Genomic DNA, 6,612 nt, shown 5'->3' on the forward strand with positions numbered 1-6,612 from the left:
TCGCTGACTCCACTGAGGAGTTATTAACTGGACAGACATCTATGATCCAGAGCCTGTGCCTGAAGCTGGAACAGCAATAATAGAAAAGATAATCAGATGAGACAAAAGAAGTAGCCTCAAGAAGAAACTACCAAGTATTTCACATAGTAATAAAATACAATAGAGCTCATCCTTTGAATATATCAGATCTGCCTACACTAGGCCACCATGCAACGGCTTTCCCCGTCGAGGGCTAACTTACCTAGCTCAGAGGTGAAATGTCTACAGTCTTATCATAGTAGTCATAAATTAAGATATTGAACTGTAAAATGAAGAGAAAAAAAATAGTAAAATGGAAAAGTGGTTGGATATGCCCCGACAAGATTTCTAATTAATTTGACTTCTCCCCTTTCTCATTACTCTATCAAGGTTAGGGCAAGACGTTATGGTGTACTACTAAGAGGAAATCCTAATCCAAATACAGTAAAGAATAGCCTCATCAAGTGTGAGTTGATACTGTAGTTACAAAGTTTAGCAGGAATTTCTAAAGAATCAGTCGAACGATCTTGTTTCTCTTTCCCTTACTACTTATAACCCTTGACAGAAGGATTTGATTCTATTCTGAATAGATCCTGATCAAGGCAAGCTGGTAACACATTACTCTTGGCTCACCTATTCTTTCATTTTTCTGGTCAATTGTTGCAAAGGGAGAAACAGATTTGAATCAATAACAGATTCAAGTGTGCCACTTAACATGATGAGAGGACAAAGGCCCAAGCGCTAAATAAGTTCAAATAAATTAAAATGGAGGCACTACCATCCAACACATGTTCTTGCACGCATCGACATGTGTTGTCTTCTCTAGTCATTTTTTACGAGACATCTATGATTGTGTAATGTCCTTCCGTCCCGTAAACATCCCAGAAGTTTCAACATGTTTAGATGACCAAATGTTTCTCCGACAAGTAACAGAGATGATTGGGATCTTCTACAATGTGGAACAGACTTAAATCAAGACTTTCCAACCATGTCTTCATTGAACAGACTCATTTCTACAACTCTGCCACAGATTCAACACTAATCAAGTTGACTACAACTTCAGAGTTCAGTACATTCCTATGGTAAATCCCATTTTTTGAGGTACAATACGATTCACCTTTTTCCAGTCGAGTTTCTGATAGACTTGGTGTAGTTTCACGAACCTTCAGAAGATTTGGGTGCAAGAAGATGAGATCCAACACTTCAAATGATCAGATGGTCTCTTTTCCTGATTATGTTGGATTCCTTTCGTACAATAGCCTAAAACATATTCTTCCTAGATAGCTTATTTCGTCCATATAGGTAATAGAATGGCTTGTGTCTCCCAATCTCCTACTCTTAGTCCTTGGGTCACTAATTGACGTGTTTCTAAGTTCTTATCACATTTTTAGTAATAAGTATCTTTTACCAACTATGTATCAATCTCATCTCCTCTGATAGTCACTCTGACCAATACATCTCAAATTATGGCAACGAAATAGGTAAAGTTAGCCTAGCTCCTACTTTAACTTTAAATTTAGTTCTTCATGTAGTCTCATATTTCATTATCCCAAACACTTAACTGCTCAGCGACTGTCCACAACAACACTATTGTTATATACATGAAGGTAGTATGGGGCGAATCATTGTTTCCAAGCATGATGACATGAATTTTATTACCTCAGCCTTCCTAAATTGTCGAAAGTGTGCCTTTTGTACATAGCTAATCATGTTATTGCTTCACTAGGTCTATTACATAGATGATTGGGACATCCTAGTTCATTAAAGCTTCAGAAAATGGTATCTTATTTGTCTCACTTGTCTACTTTAGAATGTTAGTTGTTTGCAGATTGGGACATCCTAGTTCACTTTATTTGAGAGGAAAAATAGGCGTCTCATTGAGACTGTTCACACCCTACTTATACATGTTCCATTGCAATTTTGAGGAATGGAGGAATGCAGTTCACAAATATTGTTATTTTATTAATCTTATGCCTTCCTCTGCAACTCAGAGTCAAGTCTCATACCCTAGTTTGTTTCCTTAACTTAGTTTTTCTCTCCTAAGTCCCGCCTTATGTCTTTTGGAGGCTATGTCCATAACTTTACCAATTCCAATCTTTTGGGTTTTTGACGTTATCTCCCTTCCGCCACCCAAAAGCTATGTTGCTGAGACTCAGGTGCAGGTGTCCAATATGAGTGCAGATCTAGAGGTCAGATCCTTTATGATCTAAATTTTTTAGATTTTGGAGACACGGATCCAAATATGGATATGAGTGCGGGGATTCGGCTAAAAATAATTCAAAAATCTAAAAAATAGAGTTACAAAACCTAAATTATAAGATATTGAGGAGAAAATATTGATCAAGAAAAGAATCCTCAAATGAGATTAAAGGAAAAAGGAGTGACGGAAATTTCTATATACAAGATGTTCCATTGTCTTCAATTTCACTTAGATTTTGTTTTGATTATAGAAAAAGAAAAAACTGTCTGAAATTTCTTCATCGATTTTTGGTCAATACCCAAAATTGGCCGACCAGATTGTGTACGGATCCTAACCCACACCAATATTGTGTCAACACGAGTGCAGCACCAAAATTGAAGAGTCAGAGCAACATAAGCCCAAAAGCAAGAGAAATTTTCATGTCTATGGCTCATGAAAAAAACCAGGCCCGCACGTAAAAAGGCTTGTTGAAGATATAATTAAGTAAAAAGAATGTGCTCCCTCTTATAGCTTTTGCTTTAAGTTTTAGCTGAGATGATCACACACTTCAACCTGACCTCTGTGATCTTGGGAAAGACTCGAATAGCTTCCACTATAGGCAAGCTATATCGGCCATTGTGTTCAAGCCAATATTTTCTTCTTCTGATCCAGTGTTTTAAAAAACTCTGTTGGTACTCGCCCTTGGGCGGGGCTCTAGCAAGACGCTCTGAGACTCAAGTGTGGGGCTTAGTTCTGTAAGACTTATGCCCTAAGCGCCTGACTATACGCCCTAAGAATGTCCAACACACGGGGCTCATCTAATAGATCTTACACAAATAATGTGTTAAAAACTTTTTATGACATTGTTGACCCTTGTAATTCTTGAATAAGTGAATGATACTTTAACAATTTTTTAATCTATAGATACGAAGATTGAGAGTAACTCAAATAACTTCTAATATCACATCTTTACTATTTGGTAACACTATGGTAGAATAATTCTAACATGTATTCAGATGCAAACAGTAACTGCATGTAAGCCGTAAATGAACAGGAAGATCTCCCATTATGGTTCATCAGTTAAAGCCACTTCATATTACAACGGACCTTCTGACATTATCATATGAGCTGAGAAAGACAAAAAAATCAGTCGTTCTCCCCCCCTGCTCGGGAGAAACAAGAAACAGGGCAAGCATAGAGTCGCAACGATGCATACCTCAATTAAAGAATTCTAGTCAAGTTTAGACAGTAAATCGTCAAGTAATGGTAAAGGATCAACTCTTCTAGCCACCAACAACAGTCAGAGAACTTCACTTTTACATGGAAAATTGTCAACAAAACGGAATGAGCAGCTCCTCTACCCCCCATTATGGTTCATCAGTTAAAGCCACTTCACATTACAGCGGACCTTCTGACATTATCATATAAGCTGAGAAAGACAAAAAAAATCAGTGTTTCTCCCCCCCTGCTCGGGAGAAACAAGAAACAGGACAAGCATAGAGTCGCAATGATGCATACCTCAATTGAAGAATTCTAGGCAAGTTTAGACAGTAAGTCGTCAAGTAATGGTAAAGGATCAACTCTTCTCGCCACCAACAACAGTCAGAATTCAACTTTACATGGTAAATTGTCAAGAAAACGGAATGAGCAGCTCCTCTACCCCTCAACAGCAACCAGAAACCTTCTCTTGCTGACTGGCTCCTCTTGCATAACCACTACATCTTTCACCTTTTTGAGCAGCTGCTCAAGTTCTGTCACTCCAAAGCTCTCATAGTCCAAAGGCCTCTTGTACCGCAGTTTATATATTGCCTTAAAATTACTAAGAAGAATCCGACAAAAGTAGCTCACAAGGATCCTTGAATCTCACACTTGAACCTTTGGAGGCTTTGTTCAACTAATGCAGCTGTATCAGATTTCTTACGCCCCCCATGTCTATAACTAATCTTTCATCATCTGAGAACTCATCTGAAGATTCGGGTGTAGTCACAATATCAGCATTCACTAATTGCATTCTTTTTCCTTTTCTATCCTTTTTTGCCACAATCAAGGGCGAAGTACTTGATCCCGCTCTTCCGTTACGGAGGTAAGCAAACTTTCTTTGGCCTTTTCCCTCAACAGATATAGCATCAGCCATCTTCTTCAGAAGATCCATAAATTTACAAGCCCCATATTCTGAAGTATAAAGCAGGTTAGGGAACAAAATTTCTGGTACTCTACGGGGATATGTGTAAGAGGCAAGCAACCTCCAAATAATTCAAGCAACTTCACCAGCTGTCCCTTCAAACCATTTATATCCGCAGGTGGAACCGACGTTACATCACTCTGGCCAAATAAAGATGGACCTACAGCTGGAACCTCAGTTAAACCAGATGGAAGACTGTGAGACGGCATACCCCCAGGATGACATGGCAAAGAAATTAAAATGCCGTTATATTCAGCTAGAGACTCTGATATCATTGAGAAATTCCTTGCATTATAATTGCTTCGAGAGAGGCCTCTACACACTGTAGCTTCTTCTTCATTCTGTTTATCTGAATTCTCATACATCTGGCAACCCATTAGCATCCCAGAAACGTCTGCCACACCTCCACGAGGAGGAATTAAGGCCTTCACAGGGGGGGAAAGGCCTTCACCTCGAGCCACACTTGGCCAATCCCAGACAAAGCTCTCTGCATTACATAAAGCAGATGAAACACTCACTCTAGCAGGAATGAAAAGAATTACATTGTATCCTCGTTGACCAAGAATGTGAAGGGCAGGAGAAAAATCAACATCTCCTGAAATTAGCATAATGGATGATGGTTGAGGATTGTCAAGAGCAAAAACAAACATGTCAAACAAGATTGCCTTATCGGCTGCATCCTTCCTTCCATTAGGGACATATATGAGTTTAACACCAGTCCTCTGACAGCCCTCTCTTAATCGCCTGGGGAAAGCATTAAAATCTCCATAGGCAGAAAACATAGTGATCACTCCCTCGATTACAGGATGGACCTGCAGAGCCATTCTGACGTTGCCAGCCACATCCTCAGTCCGTACATTACTAGGAACCGGACAGATCTCTATATCCCAAAAAATTGCCACAGGTCCCTGTGTAGCATCTGGGACTTGAGGGGAGAGGGATACTGTTCCTTTCAATATTTCTACTTTCCTTGGGCTTCTCAATTTGTTCGGACGATTCTGAGGATAATCCAGAAGATGATGTAGCAGGATGTGCTTTCATTATCCAATTAAAGTTTCTATGGTCCTTGGCTTCCTGTAGATGGCCAACAAAACTAGTTACAAACAACTAGAACCTATTCCAAGTTTTTCCATAGATAACTGAATCAATACACGAAACCCATGAAAGTAGAAGTATTTTCTAACAGTTCCAATAAAAACCAATATATGCAAGCCCAACAGCAATCAACTCCAAACTATTGACAACATTAGTTTAGAACTTTAGATGCTAATAAGGGAGACCAAATTCATAATTTTTACTTTATGTGAATAAAAAGTTAAATTTTACATGATGTATGCCTGCAACCAATTTGGCAAGGTAGCCTTTTTTATGATTAGAAACACAGTGCAAAACGATCTCCACTATTCAAAATAAAAGCTTAACATTTTCACTTAAGCAAAGTTGTGGCTGTAAATACGAGAGAAACAAGAGATATACATGAAAGCACCATGGTAGAGTATGGGATATGTATCAAGATGACCATCTTGTGAATCATGTATCATATGATAAATCGTGTTGAAAGATACATGGCAAAGTTTAAACGATGCATAGAAAGAAAAAATAAGCGACTAAAGAGGATTTTATATACTTCTTATAAGTCACTGAGAGGCTTGTTTAACACAAGGTAATTTATTGAGGAGAAGTTTTTCCAAAATAGATGCCACAGGTGTGCAAAAGCTCCAGAGATCCCTAATCATCTCTTTGTACATTACAACAAGGACTGGCAGATGAGGTCTTATTTCATAATCATTTTGCAATGAACCAAGCCAAACACACCGAAAAGATTATACCAAGTAGGGAAAGGACAAAAAAGCAGGTGAAAACAATGTGGAAAAAGCAGTACCCATGTGCATTTGTTGGACAGTTCAGGTAGAGAATTGTACACATCAAATCATAGACGCTTTCAAGAAAGGAAATAAAAGCAAAAATGCTTGTTATGCTTGAAACCAGATATCTTTAACCCTTTAAGTTTTGGTGTAACTTGAAAATTACATATGAATCAGACACTATGGACTCTCTGAATGCTTACAGAGTCTAAATTCACTCTGTTCTTACAGATTTTTGAGCAACCACTTTGTGCTATAGTGATTAGCTGAAAACTCACCCTTAAAATAAGAATCCAAAAGCAAAGCACTCAGCGCATAAACAGAACATGTCACTAATACTAGTTTGAAGTCCATCATTCTTAAGGAGA

General features: G+C 38.4%; 1 pseudogene; it reads right to left on the minus strand.

Annotated features, from left to right (window-relative positions):
- Positions 1-3,853: 3,853 nt before the first annotated feature.
- On the minus strand, positions 3,854-6,265 carry LOC101249030 (uncharacterized; annotated as a pseudogene).
- Positions 6,266-6,612: the final 347 nt, after the last annotated feature.

The sequence above is a fragment of the Solanum lycopersicum genome, chromosome 10 (assembly GCF_036512215.1).
Source record: "Solanum lycopersicum chromosome 10, SLM_r2.1".
Lineage (NCBI taxonomy): Eukaryota > Viridiplantae > Streptophyta > Magnoliopsida > Solanales > Solanaceae > Solanum > Solanum lycopersicum.